Source organism: Cannabis sativa, chromosome 7 (genome assembly GCF_029168945.1).
Source record: "Cannabis sativa cultivar Pink pepper isolate KNU-18-1 chromosome 7, ASM2916894v1, whole genome shotgun sequence".
Taxonomy (NCBI): Eukaryota; Viridiplantae; Streptophyta; class Magnoliopsida; order Rosales; family Cannabaceae; genus Cannabis; species Cannabis sativa.
The window spans coordinates 14,748,196-14,773,449 of record NC_083607.1 but is presented as its reverse complement, the minus strand read 5'-3'; the positions used below and the strand labels follow the sequence as shown (position 1 = coordinate 14,773,449).

At 34.5% G+C, this 25,254-nt stretch overlaps 1 long non-coding RNA gene across 1 annotated transcript; it reads left to right on the top strand.

Moving 5' to 3' along the window:
- The first annotated feature begins 552 nt into the window (after positions 1 to 552).
- Positions 553 to 1,823, top strand: LOC133029166 (uncharacterized). Its single transcript, XR_009683354.1, has 3 exons — positions 553 to 616; positions 727 to 816; positions 1,542 to 1,823. It is a non-coding gene; the product is annotated as an uncharacterized LOC133029166 (long non-coding RNA).
- The last annotated feature ends 23,431 nt before the right edge of the window (positions 1,824 to 25,254 follow it).

The window sequence follows — 25,254 nt, the reverse complement described above, 5'->3', positions numbered from 1 at the left end:
AATAATAATATATATATGTATGTAAAAAAAAAAAAAATTATTTTGAATATATACAGAACATCTCGTCCCCCTCACTTTCTATCTATATTTCTCATTTTCTCTCTCTTTAAAATACCAAAAATAAAAACCTATAAACCTCCATAACCACCACACTCTGGCGACCCAGCTCCGGCCACCGCCCGATCCAACGCGCCGGACAAATCGAAAGCCCAAGTGCCGGCGACTTCACCCCCCAAGCGGCGCCGCTCCTCTCGTCGCCGTTGACTCGGGATCGCAAGTCAAAGTTTGGGATTTCAAACTTTGAACGGATTTTCCGGTCACCTCCGGCATCCGTTTGACGAGAGGTTTTCACCACTACACTCAGCTCGTCGAGGAGAACAACCTACACTAAACCATTTTTCCTGGTTCACTACTTTTTTCGGTGACATTTTTGTAGCTCCGTCCCTTTCCGGCGATGTTCCAGTGACACCGTGTACCGTTTTGAAAAACAGTTGGCATGGGTGTGATCTACTCGTCGAGATGGTCGTTTTGATATATACTACTCCTATTTTTGGCGACATTTCCGGTACACCAATTTTTACCGCCACCGATTGTTAATGTGCACCGCTTAGGTGAGGTTTCGGAATCCCAAATTTTAAATATAGTCATATTATATGTCATTGGACTCGGTTTTGAATGTAGAATGCGATGATGATAATTATTTAACCATTTGATGGTATAGGTGAGAGTAATATGTAAGTTTGGACTAAACAATTGGAGCTCGGGACTTGAGAGCTTAAGATCGTCTTTTGGAAAAAGTTTAACGACTCGGGAGAGGTAGGGACTCAACTTGATTTTTGGACTTGATTTTTATATGCGTTGTATAACATTAGACATATTCCAATTTTTATGATTTACAAAATTTTTTGAAAAATTAAAAACTTAATCTGCATATTTTCTGGACTGTTCTGGGGCACTGAGTGCCAAATATATTTTTGTGTGCAAATATTTATGCAGGTTATGATTTTGGGTTTATTAAAAATACGTTTGTTATCTTCTTAGAAATTTTCTAGAAAATAAAAAGGAATATGTTCTTTTGTTATGCTTATTATTTGCCTGCTTTGGTTATATTGATGAGAGCCATGTTGATCATGTTCGATGCATATTGTTGTTTCATGACCTAGTCTCTGTGTAATCATAGGTAGATCAGGTGTGCACTCACCTGTAGGTGAAAGACCTGGAATCTGTACAGGGAGTGAATTAAATCTGAGCCGCGATATTTATGACGGATATCAGATGCGACTACCCGGTTTCTGATGTCGTTTTCTATGATTTGGTACTGAGAGCTAGGGGTCTAGTGGACGGTGTGATATGCATTTGACGTTTGATTTGTGATTATTTGTGGTCTCTCTATTTTATTTGTACATATTCATACTGTTGATGAGACATTTTATTTTTACAAAGCTAACCATGCAGGAATTTTATTAAACCAAGGGTCCTTTGATATTAGTTGTTTTCCTATTGGGCTTTATAAGCTCACCCCCTATTTTGTCCCATTCCAGGAACTCAATTTGATGCTAGTGGATGAGGATGGTACCGTTGGGAAAGGAATGTCGTTATTAGTTTAGTCATATTTTACTCTTTCACCTTCTAATGAGACTGGTTTTGTATTTAAGAACAAATGGATGGTCTGGATGACTTAAATTAGCTATGTACTAGTTAGAAATGGGAAATAATGGATGCTAGGTATTATTTTGATATTTTATTGACTTATTAAATCTATCTATTTGGTGATACATAACTGTGGGGATATTACTGTTCTTTTATATTGATGAGTGATCCTGATTTTATTACTAATATTTTCTTATTAATATAGGAGTTAATCCATTTCTTTTAAATTAGTATTTTGTAATATAAATAAAAGGATCATTTATAAGCTTTATTTTCCAACAATGGTCAAAGTGTGACCTTTGACCACCCAAGTTATGGATATTACACATCTGCCACAGCCTAGGGCTCGGGTCGTGACAGAAAAATGGTATCAGAGCACCGGGTTTAATTACCTCGGAGTGTGTCACCAAATAGTTTAGATTTATTTTATATAATAATAGTAATAAATATCTTGGTATTTATATGTATAAGGCATATTTATATTATTAGCATCCAATCCTCACTAACTGAATAGCTTTTGGTTCTCAGACCTAAGAAAATGCCTCCAAAAGGAAAGAAGACAAGGAGAACGGTTGGAGAAGACGCCCCTCAAGCTAATGTCCAACCTCCACAAGCTGAATTCCCTATGAACGCCCTTCTCGAAGCCTTAAGAGCTATTCCCGCTCAACAAATGGATCCTGCCGCTCGACAAAGTCATCATTTTTTAGATCTTTCATCGGATCCAAGTGCCTGAGTTTGAGAGTGGACAAGATCCCATGGTAGCTGAAAGGTGGTTGAGGCAAATAAAGAAAAATTTCAACACAATAGGAACACCTGAGGAATATCAAGTTACTTTTGCTGTGTCCAAGTTAGAGGGTGGTGCAGCAGATTGGTGGGAGACCTTGTCCAGGACAATGGAAACTGATGGGATGACTTGGCGAGAATTTGAGGAAGTTTTCAGGGAACAATATTTTAGTCCATCTCACAGGAGGGCTCTTATTGGAGTATTTGATGGTCTAAGACAAAGGGATATGACTGTGAATGAATTTTACATGAAGTTTGTAGAGCTATCCGCTTATGCATATCCTGGTGTTGTTGATCAACCCTTGGTGATTAAACAGTTCATGCGTCGTTTGAGGCCTGCGATACGTGGTCCTATAGCCCCTTTGACCTTTAACAACCTGACTGAGTGTGTGACAGCAGCCTTGCGAACTGAGGCTCATGTTGAGGGGAATGAGAAGAAGAACACAAGCAGAGGAAGAGGAAGTGACCGAAAGATGACCAAGAAGAATCAAGGACAGTGGTCCCAAGGACAAAATTTAGTGGGGGTAGCACTAGTAGTGGTTCATCTGGAAAGACTCATAGTGGACCATACGGGTGTTTCAGTTGTGGTCAACAAGGTCATAAGAAGAAAGATTTCCCGCAACGACAACAAAGATTTCAAGCATCTCATGAAGGACCCATAGGGAGCTATGTAGAGTCTACTCCTTTTCATGGACAGCCCAGGACAAACCAGTCTCAGTCTTCATCCTATGGTTTCACACCCCAATCGGGCCAGCAGTCTCAGTATCAACATCAGTTCAGGCCACAAGGTTCAGGGTTCAACATGGGGTACTCACAAGGTTTCTAAACTCCTGCTCCTAGTGGGAGTCAAAGAGGGTACAATCAAGGTGGAGGGTCTGGTGCAAGTACAAGCTATCCTAGTCAAGGAAGGGAAAAGGCAAAAGCAAAGTCATCCGCTCAAGCCTACGCTCTTGGGGTTGATGATGTACAGGGCGGTGCTGACCAGGGAGTTGTTGATGGTATGGTTCTTATCTCACACTCTTGGGCTCATGTGTTATTTGATACTGGTGCATCGCATTCCTTTATATCTTTGATGTTTGCTAGTATGTTGGGTTTGAGTTGGGAAACTTTTAGTCCTGCATTGCATTTGAGTGTACCTATGGGGGGACATGGTGAGGTATCCACCATATGTAGGTCAGTTTGTATTGTGTTCGAGGGACACAAGTTGTCTGGAAACTTACTAGTGTTGCCTATGGGGAAATTTGATGTAATTCTTGGTATGGATTGGTTGTCTAAATACCAAGCTATTGTGGATTGTTCACGTAAAAGAGTTACTCTTTTAACCCCTAGTGGTGATTTCATTGTTTATCGAACCAACATGAGTGCAGTGAGACAAAATCCTATCTTAAGGGCATGTTTAGGTGGAAAGAGAAACTTAGAGTGTTATGGGAATCTGTTTGCGATCGATGATGAGTCTAGGAATTTAGACCAGTTCCCTTGGATATCAGTGGTTAGTGGTTTTTCGGACGTGTTTCCAGAGGATTTACCAGGGTTACCACCTGATAGGGAGATCGAGTTTTGCATTGATTTGATTCCCGGAGCTCAACCAGTTTCTATTGCACCTTATCGCATGGCACCTGCAGAGTTGGTTGAATTGAAAAAACAATTAGGGGAGTTAATGGACAAGGGCTACATCAGACATAGTACTTCTCCATGGGGAGCTCCAGTCTTGTTTGCCAAGAAAGCTGATGGGACTTTGCGACTTTGTGTCGACTATAGAAAGCTGAATCAGATGACAATTAAAAACAAATATCCTCTACCGAGGATTGATGAATTATTTGATCAACTTGGTGGTTCAAAGTTCTTTCCAAAGATTGATCTGAGGTCAGGCTACCATCAATTGAGGATTAGGGAAGAAGATATCCCTAAGACTGCTTTCAGGATACGGTATGGACACTTTGAGTTTTTGGTAATGCCATTTGGGTTAACGAATGCACCTGCTGCATTTATGGATCTTATGAATAGAGTCTTTAGACCTTTCTTGGATAAGTTTGTGGTGGTATTTATTGATGATATCTTGGTGTATTCTAAGACACGTGAGGATCATGCTGAACACTTGACAACAGTATTACAGACATTGAGAGATCATCAATTATACGCTAAGAAAGAGAAGTGTGAATTTTGGATGACTGAAGTCAAGTTCTTGGGCCATGTAATTTCTCAAGATGGTATCACCATTGATCCTGCAAAGATAGACTCTATTCTACAGTGGGAAAGACCAAAGAATGTCACTGAAGTTCGAAGTTTTATTGGGTTAGCAGGCTACTACCGTCGCTTTGTAGAGAATTTCTCACGAATTGCTATGCCTTTGACGAAGTTAACAAGAAAAGAAGTAAAGTTTATGTGGGATGATAGTTGCGAAGAAGCTTTTAGAGAATTGAAGGAAAGATTAACTTCAGCGCCTGTTCTCACTGTTCCTAATAGTGAGGAACCATATGTGGTATTCACTGATGCTTCAGGTACTAGATTAGGAGGTGTCCTCATGCAAAATGGCAAGGTGGTTGCCTATGCTTCTCGACCATTGAAACCACATGAGAAGAATTACCCTACGCATGACCTAGAACTTGCTGCAGTAATCTTTGTCTTGAAAATTTGGAGATGTTATTTATATGGCGTAAAGTTTGAGTTATACTCAGATCATAAGAGCTTGAAGTATCTTTTTACTCAAAGGGACTTGAACTTGAGGCAAAGAAGATGGGTTAAGTATATGGAAGACTATGATTTCACTTTGCAGTATCACCCCGGGAAAGCTAATGTAGTAGCTGATGCACTAAGTAGAAAGCCTCATAGTACTTTGGCATGTTTGGCTCTTGAGGACTAGAAAAGGACAATCACAATGGGTGATTATAATTTGCAATACTATGACGGGGAAGAAGTAGCTTGTATCTCTAACTTAGTGGTTACACCAGTACTACTTCAACAAGTTAAGCAACGTCAGTGGCAAGATGAGAAATTAAGACTTATTTGGAACCGAATCTAGGATGGTGAGCAATTAGATGGGTGGACAGTTAATGGTGAAGGGTATCTATACCATATGGGAAGACTAGTTGTTGCGGATATCACTGAACTTAGGGAGACCATTTTGATTGAGGCCCATAGATCCAAATTTGTTGTACATCCTGGAAGTACAAAGATGTACCAAGATTTAAAGAGACAATATTGGTGGGAAGGAATGAAAAGAGATGTGGCCAGCTTTGTAGCTAAGTGTATAGTATGTCAGCAAGTGAAGGCTGAGCATCAGAGACCCTCAGGTTTACTTCAACCTTTCCCTATACCAGAGTGGAAGTGGGACAAGATTACCATGGACTTTGTTACTGGGTTGCCATGGACACCTTTGAAGCATGACGCTGTTTGGGTTATTGTTGATCGTTTGACTAAGTCTGCTCATTTTATTCCAATCAGGAAGGATTACAAGCTTACCAAGCTAGCTCGACTTTATGTAGACAATATAGTTCGACTACATGGAGTGCCTTCAAGCATTGTTTCTGATAGAGATCCTTGATTTACATCAAGGTTTTGGAAGGCCTTGCAACAAGCCTTAGGGACTGAACTTCACTTGAGTACTGCCCACCATCCACAGACAGATGGACAGTCTGAGAGGACCATACAGACTTTGGAAGACATGCTTCGATCTTGTGTTTTGGATTTTGGAGGTAGTTGGGGAGAACATTTGTCACTAGTGGAATTCACATACAACAACAGCTACCAAGCTAGTATAGGCATGGCTCCTTATGAGGCCTTATATGGGAGACCATGCAGATCGCCCTTGTGTTGGGCAGAACCAGATGAGCATGTCACCATTGGACCCCAGATTATCACTAGTACCACTGAAAAGATTAAGGGAATCCAAGAAAGACTTAAGGTTGTTCAGAGTCGTCAAAAAAGCTATGCCGATCTCCATCGACGGGAAGTTGAGTTTAATGTTGGTGATTATGTCTTCTTGAAAGTTACTCCTATGCGTGGCGTAACGAGATTTGGAGTGAAGGGTAAGCTAGCCCCGAGGTATATTGGACCTTTTGAGGTTATCGAGAGAATTGGGGAGGTCGCTTATCGATTAAACTTACCAGGACAGTTGGGACATGTTCATAATGTGTTCCATGTGTCAATGTTGAGGAAGTATACTCTAGATCCGTCACATGTTATTGAGTATGAGGCTATCCCTCTTCAGGAAGATGTGACTTATGAAGAGCAACCTGACAAAATCTTGGCAAGAGAGCTAAAAGTGTTAAGGAACAGGGAGATTCCAGTAGTCAAGGTCTTATGGAGGAACCACAGAGAAGACGAGGCTACTTGGGAGTTAGAGTCCGAGATGTATATGAAGTATCCTCACTTGTTTAATTTTCAACTTGAGGTTGTACTTTAAAATTTCGAGACGAAATTTCTTTAAGGAGGGGAGAATGTAAAGACTCGGTTTTTGACCGAGTCAAATGTATAAATATATATAAAATATTAATTAAATAATAATATATATATATGTATGTAAAAAAAAAAAAAATTATTTTGAATATATACAGAACATCTCGTCCCCCTCACTCTCTATCTATATTTCTCATTTTCTCTCTCATTAAAATACCAAAAATAAAAACCCATAAACCTCCATAACCACCACACTCCGGCGACCCACCTCCGGCCACCGCCCGATCCAACGCGCCGGACAAATCGAAAGCCCAAGTTCCGGCGACTTCACCCCCCAAGCGGCGTTGCTCCTCTCGCTGCCGTTGACTCGGGATCGCAAGTCAAAGTTTGGGATTTCAAACTTTGAACGGATTTTCCGGTCACCTCCGACGTCCGTTTGACGAGAGGTTTTCACCACTACACTCAGCTCGTCGAGGAGAACAACCTACACTAAACCATTTTTCCCGGTTCACTACTTTTTCCGTTGACATTTTTGTAGCTCCGCCCCTTTCCGGTGACTTTCCGGTGACACCGTGTACCGTTTTGACAAACGGTTGGCATGGGTGTGATCTACTCGTCGAGATGGTCGTTTTGATATATAATACTCCTATTTTCGGCGACATTTCCGGTACACCAATTTTTACCGCCACCGATTGTTAATGTGCACCGCTTAGGTGAGGTTTCGGAATCCCAAATTTTAAATATAGTCATATTATATGTCGTTGGACTCGGTTTTGAATGTAGAATGCGATGATGATAATTATTTAACCATTTGATGGTATAGGTGAGAGTAATATGTAAGTTTGGACTAAACAATTGGAGCTTGGGACTTGAGAGCTTAAGATCGTCTTTTGGAAAAAGTTTAACGACTCGGGAGAGGTAGGGACTCAACTTGATTTTTGGACTTGATTTTTATATGCGTTGTATAACATTAGACATATTCCAATTTTTACGATTTACAAAATTTTTTGAAAAATTAAAAACTTAATCTGCATATTTTCTGGACTGTTCTGGGGCACTGAGTGCCAAATATATTTTTGTGTGCAAATATTTATGCAGGTTATGATTTTGGGTTTATTAAAAATACAGCTGTTATGCTGCCGAAATTTTCTAGAAAATAAAAAGGAATATGTTCTTTTGTTATGCTTATTATTTGCCTGCTTTGGTTATATTGATGAGAGCCATGTTGATCATGTTCGATGCATATTGTTGTTTCACGACCTAGTCTCTGTGTAATCATAGGTAGATTAGGTGTGCACTCACCTGTAGGTGAAAGACCTAGAATCTGTACAGGGAGTGAATTTAATCTGAGCCGCGATATTTATGACGGATATCAAATGCGACTACCCGGTTTTGGATGTCATTTTCTATGATTTGGTACTGAGAGCTAGGGGTCTAGTGGACGGTGTGATATGCATTTGACGTTTGATTTGTGATTATTTGTGGTCTCTCTATTTTATTTGTACATATTCACACTGTTAATGAGACATTTTATTTTTACAAAGCTAACCATGCAGGAATTTTATTAAACCAAGGGTCCTTTGATATTAGTTGTTTTCCTATTGGGCTTTATAAGCTCACCCCCTATTTTGTCCCATTCCAGGAACTCAATTTGATGCTAGTGGATGAGGATGGTACCGTTGGGAAAGGAATGTCGTTATTAGTTTAGTCATATTTTACTCTTTCAATGAGACTGGTTTTGTATTTAAGAACAAATGGATGGTCTGGATGACTTAAATTAGCTATGTACTAGTTAGAAATGGGAAATGATGGATGCTAGGTATTATTTTGATATTTTATTGACTTATTAAATCTATCTATTTGGTGATACATAACTGTGGGGATATTACTGTTCTTTTATATTGATGAGTGATCCTGATTTTATTACTAATATTTTCTTATTAATATAGGAGTTAATCCATTTCTTTTAAATTAGTATTTTGTAATATAAATAAAAGGATCATTTATAAGCTTTATTTTCCTACAATGGTCAAAGTGTGACCTTTGACCACCCAAGTTATGGATATTACACATCTGCCACAGCCTAGGGCTCGGGTCGTGACATCAAGTCTATCCCACAGTGCATTGATGTCAGCTCTACTGACATCTTCCCATTTTAATTTATTGATGGGGAATGACATCCGAGTCATCCATTTAGCCATGTTGTTGAATTTTTTTCCGTTTCTGCCGACGGGGGTGCCAGTCTCTACATGCAACTCAATCTGTAACTTGGCAAATTGTATTTTGGAGAGTTCCTCTTCAATATTCTTGCCTTTGTATTTACCTCTGACCCCTTTCTTTTTCGAACTGCTACCGCTTGGTGTAGACATACTACATATACAACACATATTTTTTATTTAAAATAAACAACCATATTCAAAACATATGAAACAATAAGGGTTTTAATTTTTATTTTATTTAAAACACTATTTCAATTACAATTCATCATCCTCATCATCAGTTACATTTACAGCATTATCATCATTGTCACTCTCTAATTCCAAGGAGTTGTCTTCTTCGGTATTTAGACCCTCGTTGTCATCATCGACAATGAAATCATCTAATTGTTGAGGCAGTGAATTGACAAGATGGATGTTTGCAACTTCAGTTGGGTCGACATCATGGCGAACATAGTCAACATCATCCAACTATGGAAGTTGAACAACGAACTCGGTTTCAGCTGAATTGTTTTCCTGTACAAAGGGTGTCTCCCCATCAGTGTCCGGGAAGTCCCAAACATTTCGCGGTATGTACTCATTTACAATCAGCCAGTCTTTACCGTTCTTCAAATTAGGAATGTAATAGATTATTTTGCTTGAGATGCAAGTATGAACGGTGCATTTTGGTACCACTCTCGGTTGACGCAAATGCTAGTAATAACACCGTCACTATCCATTCTACTCCCATTAGTGTCAAACCACTTACACAAAAATAAGAGAACACTGCAGTCTTTTAAATACGCGAACACCATAATTTTTTCAAGTGTGTCGTAAAAATTTTGTCCATCTTCACCGGGCACCATAACAACGCGATTTTGTGTTTTGCGGTTATCATCCCTTTCCTTGACCAAAAATTTAATACCGTTCACTATGCACCTTGGGTAAAAATAAATTGCTGCATTCCCTAGGTTAGCAATAGCATACAACTCATCTGACACTGCACCCTGGTTGCTCAACCGTAGTTCATTAATCTACATTTCAGGAAAAATATTAAATTAAAAAAAATTTAACAGTTATTGAGAACAAGATTATGACTATTGAGAGGCAACAATGCTTACTTGAGTTTTGAACCATTCAGGGAACTCAGTCTCTTGCACTTTTTCAATATTGCCTACACCCCTTGCTTGAAGCAACTCCTTGTGCTCACTATATAATATAATGCACTTAGTAAGTTAAGAATTTTTTAGGTGAAGTCGACTATTGTGAGTAATTGTGTATGGAATTTATACTTACTTGATATACGACTCAACCTCTGTGCAATTGTTCAAAATGTACCACTCCGCCTTACGCTTGCTTTGCATGGGTAAGGTGTCGACTGTCCTCTGTGCAATGTCATTGCTCCAGTCAGGACGGTTGAATCGAGTTTCCACTTCTCGAAAGTACATTGAGCAAAAGGTTAATGCCTCATTAACCACAAAAGATTCAGCAATAGAGCCTTCTGGACGGGCATGATTCCTGACATATTGCTTGTACACAGACATTGACTGCTCAATGGGATACATCCACCTGTACTGCACTGGTCCACCTAGTATAGCTTCTTTAGGGAGATGCATAACTACGTGAACCATTATGTCGAAGAAAGCCGGTGGAAAATTGTTTCTAACTTGCACAAAATAGTTAGAATATTTGTTTGCATTTTTTCTAAATCTGAAACATTAAGTGTTCTTGAGCATAATTGTTTGAAATACACACACAGCTCAATGATTGTGTCCCGGATTTCCTTTTTCAAGAACTTACGGATACCTGCAGGTAGTAAATGTTGTAACAACACGTGACAATCATGTGATTTGAGCCCGGAAATCTTGCCCGTATCCAAATTCACATTTTTGTCTAAGTTTGCTGCAAAACCGTCCGGAAATCGTACAGACTTTATGAAGTCTGCAAATTCAATCCGTTCTTGAACACTAAGTGTGTAACTAGCTGGAGGCTTTTTCCACTTCCCATTTTGGTCTTCATAAAACCACAACTCACGTCGTATTTGCAAGTCTTGCAAATCCATTCTCGCCTTGTCGGTATCCTTTGACTTCCCGTCGATACTTAGAAGAGTACCTACTAAGTTGTCACAGACATTTTTCTCAATGTGCATTACATCAAGATTCTGTCGTAAGGACAAATGCTTCCAGTACTCAAGCTCAAAAAAAAAATACTTTTTTAGACCAATTTAGCTCTTCACTAGAACGCTTCCGTTTCACACCCCCGAACTGTTTGTGTTTTCTAGGCAAACTCAATGGAATTCGGTCTAATTGAGATAAATATCATCCCCCGTCAATACAGGAGGTGGTGCTCTCTTCTCAGGCTTACCATATCGTCGATGGTGGTGGTGGCCGACGGTGGTGGTGGTGGTGGTGGCCGACGGAGGTGGTGGTGGTGGTTTTTTTGAAGAAAAAAAGAGAGGGATTAAGAGAATGAGATAGAGATTGAGAGAGATTGATAGAGAAAGAGAGAGATTGAGATAGAATCAGAGAGGGATTGAGAGGGTTTTTTTTCAGAAATGCAAAAAATGAAAATGGGGAAGAAGGGGGCTTCGTGCTCGACCTGGTTCATATATACACTTTTACCGGCGCAATTGGATGCGCGGGTAACAGTTATTTTAAAATTTTGACCTAAGTCAAAACGTGTGTTTCATTTACAACTTTAACCGGCGCACAATTGTGCCGGTAAAGTTATCCCCACTTGCCACATCAAAATCCACGCGTTTAATTTAATACTTTTTCTGGTGTAATTGTGCGCGGTAAAAGTTGTTGGAAATTATTTTACCAGGATCTTAGATCTACTCACAAGTATGTTGTTTAAACACCCTAAATATGAACTTTCTAAAACGATAAATTAAACACATATAAAGTTAAGAAAACCTTACATTGATGCAGCGGAATTAATGTCTCCTTCCACTCAGATCTCTAACCCTTGTATCCTTTCTGTAGTAGAGTATAATCAAGATCTGAGCCCGAATGTCCTTCTTCTTCAAGTTTGATCCTTCACAGTCTTCCAATCTATGATTGAGTTACTGCTTGCTATGTGTGGGCACTTACTCTTTCACTAGGGTCGAAAAAGATGAAGGAGAAAAGAGGAGAGAGGGTTTCGGCCAGGTATAGAAAGTGGGGAAGGCTCAGTTAATCTGAAGAGAGAAATTTCTGTCAGATTAGGTTTGTGAAAACTTGTGATTTGACTGAGCCATCACTTTCTATTTATAGGCAACTACTAGGTTTAGGTTAGGATTTATTTGGCATTAAAATAATGAAAATATTAATTTGAAAAAGCACATTAAGTGTCCGGCCATGGTGTAGTAATGGGCCTCACTTAATTTTGCAATTTTATCAAATTTTATCTCTATTTTCTCAAAAACGCCAATTTTCCAATTCTAACCTTTTAAATGCCAAAACTAATTATTTAATAACTAAAATAGATTATTAAATAATATTGTCATTTAATTTAATTATTAATTAGACATATAAAGTCCATTAATAAATAAATAAACCTAGAAACTCTTTTCTTTACAATTTCACCCCTGCTTAGTGAAAATTCATAAAATTAGACATAGTCTAACTTTAGAATTATAATTGATCAATCACGAATCAATTAATGAGTCTTACAAGCAGAATGTTCTCAACTAGAATGGGAGCCATGGATCTATATGCTGAGCTTCCAATAAGTGAACCAAATTTACCAAGTAAATTCCTACTTATTAATTCTTCGTTGAATCCACTCTTAGAACTTAGAATTGCACTCTCAGACTTATATAGAGCATATTGTATGTTCCACGATATCAATATACTATCTCATTTAACCATTGTTATAATCTTATTGTGATTTAAAGATCCTCTATATAGATGATTTACATCGAGATGGGATTTCTTTACCGTTCTCACCCCTCAATGTATTTTTCCCCTTAAAACACTTAGCTACCTATAAATGGTGTTTAGTGATCTAATAATTAGTCAGTTAAACAAGAGCTCATCCATTTACTTCTATTTGCTAAGCTCGAAGGGAATCATCACTTGACTTCTATACACCAGTAGAAGCTATAGATTCCATATTTATGTTCAGCACTCCCACTCAATCATATTATCATGTTCCCAAAATATACGTATCACCCTGACCCAAAAGTAGGCTTAACTAATAAATCTAAGAACATGAATAGCACTCCTGAGTTGAGCCTAAGCATATCAAGATTTAGATTCTTTTAATCTTAAGATCAACTACTGATATTGACTTGGAAAGATATGTATAACGGTAAGTTTGTAATATCTTAACTTAGTTGCAATATCGGTCCAGTCCAATGTATACTCCATACATTCGAAACTAGTATACTTTACTAATGTCCTGGAAAGAACATAACACTTACTCCAAGTGTAAGTACACATCATCGCTGATTATCACATTAGTGTAAATCCAATAACACTGATGAAACAGGGACCAAAACTTTTGATTCATATGATCACAATCACATTCCACTGTGTTGACGATACTGTAATTGTGAATAAACATATGATCTGGATTTAACTGATTTTGTGTGTGAACATAATAAACATATTAAACATATTAAACCATTAGCATGTAAAATTCATGCAAACATCAATCACTTCAAATTTCTTATATTGATAACTAATCAGATTGTAAAGAGTTTTATTTAGGGCATAAAACCCAACAAACTCCCACTTGCACTAATATAAAACAAATTGTGCAAATAGGTCAATCTGATGTCTTGATCTTCAGATCAAGTGTAGTATATTTGAATCCACCCAAACTTCTGGAAACTAGTTCATAAATACACTTATGAAACATCCTTTACTATATGCTTTACTCATCAAGGGATACTGAAATCTTTACTATTTTAAAAGTACATCTGAATTAACAGAAGACATATCTCTCATATTTTAAAATATGTAATTGAGAGAATACAGTGTAGACTTTTCTTCAGTGATATAACTTTCTGGTATTTTTGAATAGACCAAGTTATAGTTCTTCTCTGGTAGAGCTTGAATTATTATACAATAATTCCTCCACCCCCAAAGCAAGCACCATCTTACAGAATTTCGAAATTAGATGGTGTGATACAAAGACAACTGATACACAGTTCCTTAATATCTGACATATAGATCACTTTCATAAATCTTTCTTGAATATCTTCTAATGTTCCCTATTTGATTACATCTCAGATAGCTCCCACTCAATAGCAAATGTCTGGTTAAATAATACTTTTAACCTCTGATTGTTTAGAGAGTTACCTAGTTGTGACTTTTGTATTAGTCTTAAAACTTTAAGTTAAGACTAAGTCATCAACATAGCAGACTAGTATTTTGAAGTGAAAAATACATGCCAGAGATAAAGTAATCAAAATTAAGATACCATCAAATTTTATGAGGATTAAGAATTCTTGGTTCAAGTCATTCGAATGGACTGAACTAGAGTTCTTTATCTTATTCTCATAATTCTGATAAGCTATACCTATCCATGTGAATGGTTAGATTTGCTTTTCAGTAGTGTTCTTAAGTACCTATCACAATTATCAACCTAATGAAGATGGGTATAGAACTTTAAAATTCTCCCACTCAATTTAGGTAGTGTGAAACTTTAACAAAGAACTTTTAAAAGGTATCAAACTTTTACTTACAACAGTAAAATCGAAATGGAACATACAATCAAGATCAAGAATTTATATTGACAACAGCTAACTCATTATATTACTACCATGTTTAAAGAAGATATGTGTTACATAGGAAATTGTGGAATGGACTCCACCCCTAAGAATATACATATAGGGTACTATGGATAACCTCCACCCCTAAGTATATAGAGATTATGATCCACCCCTAAAGGTTGTAAAGATCATGATTCTCTTAGTGTGATAGAGTTTATGTGGAGTTGAATACTATCCAGAGTTCATTAGATATAAAAGATCGTTGAACTGCATAGTTTTCTTAACTTTTCTCCACCCCTATCAGATCATAAGATCCTTTTATTAAACAAATTCTTAATAATTGTATGAGAATTAACAATTATTGATAAACATAGAAATAATTTCTAGTGTTTATATAATATAACTCTATGAAGAGTTGAAAATATTATAGAATTTGCATCAATAATAAAAACACTTACACATACAAACATACAAATATAATGTGGTAATAATTGATGAAGATAATTTAAATGAAGCTCAATCTCATAAATTGCAATAGTAAATTTCGAAAATTAGAAACTTTATTAATAAAAAAATGTATTGCAACAATATGAGAGAAACAGGGATAAATATCCCTGAGTAAAATTTGAAATCCAAATTGTCTTTAAACTAAAACAATTAATTCAAAAAATTGAAGAGCTTCATCTTCATCTGGACGATTTCACCCTTGGTCCAGCTTTCTAATCCAACTCAATTGAGTTCAAGTAGCTTGACCAATAGGAAGAAGGAAACAAATAAACAAAGTTAGTCCAGAATCATAAATCCAATTGGATAATAATTAACTAAAACTCTTAAAGTTTATAAATAGAAATACCTTGTTTCTTTGCAAGAAGTTTAGGACACTGGGGTTTCCAATGACCTTTCTCATTGCAGTAGAAACACTTTCCTTTAAGTGTAGCATCACCGGAAGGAGCAGCCTTTTTATTGGCTTTTGTTCGCTTCTTAGTGTTGTGCCACTTCCTCTTCGATTTGGGCTTTGAAGCAGAGGCAACATTTGTTTCAGGTTTTATCGTCCCATTACCATTACCAGGATTATGAGGTTTACTCCCTTTCTTCTTGGGTCCTCCAATCAAATTTTCATAAGTTTGAAGGTCATTGACTAATTCATGAAAGTCAATTTCTTTCTTATTCATGACATAATTTGATGTATATGGTAGAAATGCTGGAGTCAGGCTATTCAAGATAAGACTAACTTGAGTAGCACTGTCCATTTCAGCACCATGATCATGGGCTTCTTGGAAATAACTGGACATGAGGAGAACATGGTCACGCACGTTTTGATGAGGTTCCATCAGTGCATTAATGTACTTCTTAGTCGCGTCAAAGCGTGACTGAAGCGATGCCTTACCGAATAGCTCATTTAACTTCGTCATTACTTCAGCAGCCTTCTCGGTTTTAGAAAACCGAGTTTTGAGGGTGTCAACCATGCTAGAAAGCATAAAGTATAGAGCTTTGTCATTTGCTTTCTGCCAACGCTCATACTTTTCTTTCACAGCTTTGGATGCATTGTCCCCAGGCACTTCAGGTGACGGCTCAGTTAAAACAAACAAGGCACTTTCTCCTATGAGAGCAATATTAATGTTCTCATTCCATTTATTAAAGTTAGATCCATTCAGCTTGTTTTCAGTCAACAGTGATAACATGGGATTCATTTTGACAAAACAGGATACTACAAAATAATAGAAATCAACAAATAGAAATTAATAATGGTTTAACACAAAATCAATTCAGAAATTATAAGCACATAGCAAGTAGGAATGATATGAGAAAATACTTAAAAAATTCAATCCTAAATAATTTTCAAGGTTTTCAACAAACTGATATCAGTGTCCCGTTTAGGCGAGAGTCAAAGCTACCATCCATTGAATAGAGTTGTCAGCTCATCTAAAATGTTAAACATTCTAGCAACCTTTTATTCGATCAAGATTGGAATCCAGCGTTGTCCTGTTTAGGCGAGAGTCAAGGCTATTTTATCTCATGAGCTTCTACCATTGTTTCGCAATTTGTAAGTCAAATATGGTCGCCACCATTAGGGTGATCTATACCATATAAAACACTTACAAACCACTTATCATGCGAGATTAAACGGTGCGAAATTGCTAATGAACGTTCCTCCATTAGGGAGGATTACTCAATAAAACAAACGCGGTGTAAAACCCACAATGGAGATCGAATATCTTAATAATAATAAAACTCATTATTTAAAATGTATTTTCTTTATTATTCTAATAAATAAATCTCATTAAATTCTAAATTAAGAATTAAAAATTCAAAAATAAGAATTTAATATAATATTTATAAAATTATACTTTGATGGTGATTGAAATAAAATTAATTATTTCCATCTTAGTAATAATCTTAAATATAAATATTAAGAAAATTAATTTAAGTTGAATTAAATTAAATAATTAGCAACTTAAAATTTTCCTTTGAGAATATATTTATTGGGTTCGAAAATTTAAAGTATATAAAAATACAATTTTCGAAAATAATAAAAATAGAAAAGAAATACTTCAAGCAAAAATATCACCTATCTAGATATTCTTTTGACTAGTTAATTCAATTTCTAATAATATATATATATATATTTTAAATTCATTTATTTTAAATTAATCAATTAAATGAAAAAATCATTGATTGTAGTTGGTCCAAGAATTAATTAAAATATATAATTAATTTACAACTCAATCTATTTTTCAAAATAAAAAATTCGAAAATATTGCATAAATAAAATGCAAATTTTGAAATTGATTAATAAAATAAAAAAATATATATATTTTGAAAATTATTTAAATTTAAGTTGAAAAATTAAATTTCAACTTAAAAATAATTTTCTATTTAATTAAGTGTCATGAAAAATCAATAAATATTTAAGTATCATGATGAAAATCAACTTAGATATTTAGATTCTTCAAGTTAATTAAATGTATAAAATTCAAGAAATAAATAATTAAGTGTAGAGAAGGCTTAATTATTTATTTCTAGTTTAATACTAGGAAAAATATACTTAATAAAATTGTACCAAAATTAATTATTTAAATAATGAATTTCACAAAGTATAATATTTTCCTATTTAAATATTAGAAATAATAAGTAGTCTAGAAATTACTATCTAGAAAATATCTTATTTGACTAAGTATCTTTTCAAAAATTTGAAAAATATCTAATTTAAGTTAGATAGAAAAAATCTAAAACTTAAATAATTTCAAATTTAGATTTAGTTAAATATCAAAAATTAAGTTGTAACCACTTAATTTGAAGATATCTTTTTAAAGTTAATATTTGAAAAGATATTAACCAAAAAATATCTAAAATATTTCATTTTAAGTTAATATTTGAAAAGATATTAACTTAAAAAATATCTTAAGAATCTTTAATAACTAATGCCTAGGATTCCTCAACTTGATTTAAAATTTAAATCAAATATTCAAATTTAAGTTGGATAAGAAAAATCAGTTGATACAACTAATTTATAACTTAAATAGGAATATTTAATTAAATAAGCTCCAGAAAGAATCTTAGTTAGTTAAAATTTTATATTTAATTAAATACAAGAAAAATACAAATAGTTTGTCTAGAAATAATATCTAAAACTAAAAGTGTTTTTCTTAAAGTTAACTTTAAAATATTAAAATGAAAATAAATTTTCATATATTTTAAAAGTTAATTATGTTGCTAATTCAATTTTATTAGGTCAAACTAATATAATTAACCTAGTACAGTTATTCAAATCAGGCAAATGGGCCTTCACAATTGGGGTAGTTCATGTGAGGGGGTGCTGGGTTCAGTATGTCGTACCCACTTCTATGGCTCCCAACTCTCACACAAGGCCCAAAAGAGAGGAATGTAACCTTAAAATGAATAACTGTTATTAATTGAATAGGTCCAATAACTAGATGGACCTAAATAAAATCTATCATGGTGTGACATTTTATTTAGCAACAACCTATATGCATCTATATTAAAACAAAATAAACATATAGGCTCACACAGGCACACTTTGGATGGATCCTATCATGTTGCTAGGTCATACGCAGATGAAAGAAGATTGTAAAATTTACCTGTTACAAATTATTAACTTGACCAAGGGAGCCATCAGATCATTAGATCTGGCAAAAAGTAACCATGGCTATTTGCAATCAAGTAATAATAGGTTTTGAAAACTTACACACAAGCTAAAACCACATACTCCTGCAACAAGGTTAGCTGGATAGTTGGAAGTAGGATTTATTTACTTTTAAATAAATAGATTTCGAAATTAATAATTAAAAAAAATATTTAATTAAAAAAAAATTTAATTTTTCGAAAATAAAAAAAATAAATATTTATTTTCGAAAATAAATAAAAAATATTAATTTCAAAATTATTTTAAAAAAAAAATTAAAATTAAACCTACAATTTTGAAAAATTAGGTTTCAATCAACCTAAATATCATTTCAAAATTTGCTAACTACTTTTAAAAATTAAATGTTATTTTAAAAATAAAAATTAGAAAAGATAAATGAAATATCTTATCAGATTTTTAAATTTAATTTAAATAAATAAAATAACAAAATTTAAAAGTTAGCAAAATATCTTACATCTATTTAAAATTACATGATTATAAATATCTTAATTTTAAATTTAAATAAGGTCAAAATATCTAAAAAAGATAAGATAAGATAAGATAAAATCTGACCTTTAAATTTAAAATAAGATAAGATATAATCAAATTTAAAAAGAAGATAGATTTTTAAGCAAGAAAATAGATACTAATTCTATTCAAATTCAAATTACATTAATATCTTGAATTAAATTTAAAAAATATTAAATTAATTCAAAATTATAATTAGAATTGAATTAGGAATAGTAATAGTATATATACAAAACTATACCAAAAATCGGAAGTTAATTCCATGAAAAAGCATGAAAAAACGAAGAAAAACGAAAAAATTGTGAACTGTACAGACAGTTTCGCGATCGCAGGAAAATTTCAAAGCATTTACCGATTTTTTCAAATCTTCAAAAATTCATAACTAATTCAAATAAAATCGAAATTGAGTTCTGTAAAAGGCTAACTTGCTTAATTTTTTCCATACTATCCAATAAAAATAATTCCAGAAACAAAATCGCAATTATTTTTCACAAAAATTTACAAACATCAATCAATCATCAAATAACACTCAATACAACATGATACCATCCAAAAACAAACAAACAATCGTTTTAAAGTCCAAATTTCATGCAAGTAAATCAATTACCATGGCTCTGAGGCCAGTTGTTGGAAATTATTTTACCAGGATCTTAGATCTACTCACAAGTATGTTGTTTAAACACCCTAAATATGAACTTTCTAAAACGATAAATTAAACACATATAAAGTTAAGAAAACCTTACATTGATGCAGCGGAATTAATGTCTCCTTCCACTCAGATCTCTAACCCTTGTATCCTTTCTGTAGCAGAGTATAATCAAGATCTGAGCCTGAATGTCCTTCTTCTTCAAGTTTGATCCTTCACAGTCTTCCAATCTATGCTTGAGTTACTGCTTGCTGTGTGTGGGCACTTACTCTTTCACTAGGGTCGAAAAAGATGAAGGAGAAAAGAGGAGAGAGGGTTTCGGCCAGGTATAGAAAGTGGGGAAGGCTCAGTTTTTTTGAAGAGAGAAATTTCTGTCAGATTAGGTTTGTGAAAACTTGTGATTTGACTGAGCCATCACTTTCTATTTATAGGCAACTACTAGGTTTAGGTTAGGATTTATTTGGCATTAAAATAATGAAAATATTAATTTGAAAAGCACATTAAGTGGCCGGCCATGGTGTAGTAATGGGCCTCACTTAATTTTGTAATTTTATCAAATTTTATCTCTATTTTCTCAAAAACGCCAATTTTCCAATTCTAACCTTTTAAATGCCAAAACTAATTATTTAATAACTAAAATAGATTATTAAATAATATTGTCATTTAATTTAATTATTAATTAGACATATAAAGTCCATTAATAAATAAATAAACCTAGAAACTCTTTTCTTTACAATTTCACCCCTGTTTAGTGAAAATTCATAAAATTAGACATAGTCTAACTTTAGAATTATAATTGATCAATCACGAATCAATTAATGAGTCTTACAAGCAGAATGTTCTCAACTAGAATGGGAGCCATGGATCTATATGCTGAGCTTCCAATAAGTGAACCAAATTTACCAAGTAAATTCCTACTTATTAATTCTTCGTTGAATCCACTCTTAGAACTTAGAATTGCACTCTGAGACTTATATAGAGCATATTGTATGTTCCACGATATCAATATACTATCTCATTTAACCATTGTTATAATCTTATTGTGATTTAAAGATCCTCTATATAGATGATTTACATCGAGATGGGATTTCTTTACCGTTCTCACCCCTCAATGTATTTTTCCCCTTAAAACACTTAGCTACCTATAAATGGTGTTTAGTGATCTAATAATTAGTCAGTTAAACAAGAGCTCATCCATTTACTTCTATTTGCTAAGCTCGAAGGGAATCATCACTTGACTTCTATACACCAGTAGAAGCTATAGATTCCATATTTATGTTCAGCACTCCCACTCAATCATATTATCATGTTCCCAAAATATACGTATCACCCTGACCCAAAAGTAGGCTTAACTAATAAATCTAAGAACATGAATAGCACTCCTGAGTTGAGCCTAAGCATATCAAGATTTAGATTCTTTTAATCTTAAGATCAACTACTGATATTGACTTGAAAAGATATGTATAACGGTAAGTTTGTAATATCTTAACTTAGTTGCAATATCGGTCCAGTCCAATGTATACTCCATACATTCGAAACTAGTATACTTTACTAATGTCCTGGAAAGAACATAACACTTACTCCAAGTGTAAGTACACATCATCGCTGATTATCACATTAGTGTAAATCCAATAACACTGATGAAACAGGGACCAAAACTTTTGATTCATATGATCACAATCACATTCCACTGTGTTGACGATACTGTAATTGTGAATAAACATATGATCTGGATTTAACTGATTTTGTGTGTGAACATAATAAACATATTAAACATATTAAACCATTAGCATGTAAAATTCATGCAAACATCAATCACTTCAAATTTCTTATATTGATAACTAATCAGATTGTAAAGAGTTTTATTTAGGGCATAAAACCCAACAAAAGTATCCCCACCTACCAAGGAAATCCACACGGGAAGTTTCCCTCTCTTTTTTTGGGGACTTTTGTCGGCGCATAGATGCGCCGGTAAAAGTATATAAGCGCCAGAATAAATGAAATAAAAGGCGGCAAACTTCTCGCGCCTTTTGGCGCTTCATTTCCTTACTTTTACCAGCACATATTCATTAATGCGCCGGCAAAACTTATTAATACTGGCACATTATTGCGCCAGCAAAAGCAAAGCCTAAATGGAAGTGGAATTTCATTTTTTGCTTTATGTCGAAATCTTTTACCGGCGCATTTGACGAACTGCGCCAGTAAAAAGGCCTTTTCTTATAGTGGCTCTCACTCAATTGAACTACCATGTTCTTAACCTATACATCACGGGAAGAACCATTTGGTCGACTTTAACTAATTGATTAAAGAACATAAATAATGCAACTGAACTAGAACCTAACCATCTCAAGATTGAGATCATTTAATCTAGGATCAACTAGAAGATATTGAATTGAATAGATATTACGGTAAGTTTATCATATCTAATCCAAGTTCAATATCGGTCCCTTCCGATGCATACTCCATACATCCAACCCAAGCTTACTTTAACCAATGCCCTGGAAAGGACATAGCACTTATCCAAGGTGCAAGTAAACTACGTTGTAGATTATGATATCAGTTAAATCCTATGTACTGATAAATCTAGGAATACATTTAATCACACAATCTTGATTATTTTTTACTGTGTTGACAACACAATAAACAAGAATACCAATGTGATAAGGATTTGGATGAATTTAAATGATCACATGAACCAAATAACACATTAAACAAGTGATGAAATTAGATTTGTTTCTTTATTGATAATTCAATAGAAATGATTACATTAAAATAGAATTTTATTTAGGGCACAAAGCCCAATAGAGAAGACCATCAAGGCCCAAGCTGATGAATTTGAGAAGAAGCTCACTGAGAAGGAGGTCGATACCACAGAACGATGCAACAAGGTTGGCCTTCGTACTGTATATCGAGCCTAGATGGCGAATCCCAACATGGACACAAGCTTATTGGAGGAGAAGGAAGAGGAAACTCTAGCTTTCTGCGAGAAGTCCAGATTGGAGGAGGAAGAGGTCGAGGCAGAGGAAGAAGAAGAAGATCCATCCAAGTCTCCCACCATGTAGACTTGGTCTTTTTTGAAATTGGCCTTTCGGTCGAGACAATGGTTTGCCCCTTGAGGAACTTTTTTTTAAAAGACAAATTTGCAAAGTTGGATGGCAAACTTTGCTTTTTAATGCCTCATACTTTCAAGTTTGAACTTCAACATGTGGGTGTTTGCTTGCGTTTCATTCACAATTTAAATAATCATATGCATAAAGTTTATTAGAGGTTTCCATTGCTTGTATTTCTCTCTGACGCTAAGTAGTTAATAACCTACTTTATGCGCGAGCAGCTTATCTGCCCTCCCTCGATTTGCGAGCAGTCATTGATTCTGCCTCGTGATCATCAAAAACGATCTTATTTCAAGAAAACTCAAATATATTTTTAATGACCTTGTCACTTTGTACATATGTTTATTTCTTACATGAGTAGTTAGATCTTTTACCCACGTGTTAGGTTTAAGTACTTTTTCAAGACACTTTGAAGTCTCGTTTTATACTTTCCTTTAGCGCGAGCCGTTAGCATTCAGCTTTATGCGCGAGTTATAAGTTATATCTCATTTATAACTTTTGATTTTCCTTTCTCCTCAGATAGGTTTTTAATCAAAAATTATAGTTATTTGATCCCTTTCTCGTCAGAAAGGTTTGATCAGGGAGTTGTAATGATTCGACCCCTCTCTCGTCAAAAAGGTTTGGTCAGGGAGTTATAACAGTTCTGTTGGGTTTTGTGCCTTAAATAAAACTCTATTTCAATGTAATCTTTTCTATTCAATTATCAATAAAGAAACAAATTTAATTTCATTACTTGTTTAATGTGTTAATTAGTTCATGTGATCATTTATAAACTTATTTGATTAATAAATTCAACCAAATCCTTATCACACTGATATTCTTGTTTATTGTGTTGTCAACACAGTGGAAAGTAATCAAGATTGTGTGATTAAATGTATTCTTAGATTTATCAGTACACAGGGTTTAACTGATATGATAATCTACAACGTAGTTTACTTGCACCTTGGAAAAGTGCTATGTCCTTTTCAGGCATTGGTTAAAGTAAGATTGGGTTGGATGCATGGAGTATGCATGGAAGGGACCGATATTGAACTTGGATTACCTATGATAAATTTACCGTAATATCTATTCAATTCCATATCACCTAGTTGATCCTAGATCAAATTATCTTAATCCTGACAATGACATGGTTAGATTTGATCTCAAGAGTGTTATTTGTGTTCTTTGATTTGTTAGTTAAGCCTACCTTTTGGTCCGGATGATACGTACATTTTGGGAACATGATAGTACAATTGAAGGGGAGCACTAATCATAGATACGAAATCTATAACTTCTATTGGGACATAGAAGTGAAACGATGATTTCCTTCGAGCTTGGCTAAATAGAAATAAATGATAAAGCGCTCATTTTAGTGATTATATTAGTTCACTGAAATATCATTTATAGGTGGCTAAGTATTTTAAGGATAAAATACATTGAAAGGGTGTGACAGTAATTTTGTCCCTATGCAATGTAAATCATATATAGAGGATCATTGATTATTGGGACTGTAACAATGGATAATTAATAGCGTATCTATATCGTGGAACATATAGAGCGTTCTATGTAGCTGAGAGTGTAATTCCAAGGTCTATAATGGTTCAACGAGGAATTAATAAGTTAGAGAATTTACTTGGTAAATTCTATATCTGCTTATTGAAAGCTCGGTTATATAGGCCCATGGTCCCCATACTAGTTGAGACAAATTGCTTGTCAAGCTCAGTTAGTTGATTTTAGTTAATCAATTTTAATTCGAAAATTAGACTATGTCTAGTTTGTGAATTTTCACTATGTTATGGCTTGATTGTGAAGAAATAGGATTTTAGGGTTAATTTATTAATTAAGACACTTTGTGTAGTCTAATTAATAAATATTATAAATGATAACTTCATTTAATAATTATTTTAATTATTAAATAAATAGTTTTTGCATTTATAGGATTGTAATTACAAAAAGTGGTATTTGTAAAAAATAGACAAATGGTTGAAAAAAAAATGGAAAAAATCTAACTAGTGTTGGGCCCACATCATGGCTGGCCACTTAAGGGAATTTTCGCTCCATTTTTATCATTTTTTTATTCTAAATAAATCAACCCTAACCCTAGGTGAAATTAGTATAAAAGG